Genomic DNA, 716 nt, shown 5'->3' with positions numbered 1-716 from the left:
GTGAATCTAGGTAAACTGTTCGATGGAGCTATGAGCACCAGCACAAGGATTCGGTAAAAATGTCACTGCAGTGATGCCAGCTGGAAGGCAAAATGCTTTTTCACTTAATTTAGTATTTTTTATACTTTTGTTAGAAATCTAGAAACTCCGCAAGAGCGGAGTGGTATACATACGTATATAGTTTTGATCCTACAGTATTTGTATAGGTATTTAGTATATTCCCCTGTAGACCTTGAATCGAATAGATGAGTTTGTGGTTTGAATATAGAAAATAAGATCTTGGCATTGACTGTATTCCTGAACTGTGACTGAAGTCATGGTGTAAAGCTGCTTCAATTCCTCTTCTCTAATAAACTGTGCATCTACCTAAATGTTACCGGCCTTGGACGCGGGTTGAAGAATGCATCAAAGGGGAAGCAGGGTCCCGGTTTGCAATCGCTAATGTGAAGGGAGCCTGGTAGAAACGTTGTCTGCTGGCTTCGGTAGCACCTTTTGGAGCTGCACCAATTCTGTGATCAATCGGGAGGAGGAGGAAGGGGGAGAGCAAAGCAAAGCGAAAAGAAGGAAAAAAAATACCCGCTCCCTTTGTTCTCATCACGCTGAGGGAGGGAGGGGGGGGATACACACACCAAGAGCCGCCAGGAATCCCCGGGGCTTTCGCTTCTCGTGTTCGTTATCGGTGAGTGGGGCTCTGCAGCCTGAGCCCTCCCTCCCTT

This window comes from Haliaeetus leucocephalus, unplaced genomic scaffold (assembly GCF_000737465.1).
Source record: "Haliaeetus leucocephalus isolate CR32 unplaced genomic scaffold, Haliaeetus_leucocephalus-4.0 Scaffold473, whole genome shotgun sequence".
NCBI lineage: Eukaryota > Metazoa > Chordata > Aves > Accipitriformes > Accipitridae > Haliaeetus > Haliaeetus leucocephalus.
The sequence above is the reverse complement of the archived record's forward strand: the minus strand, read 5'-3'. Positions refer to the sequence as shown.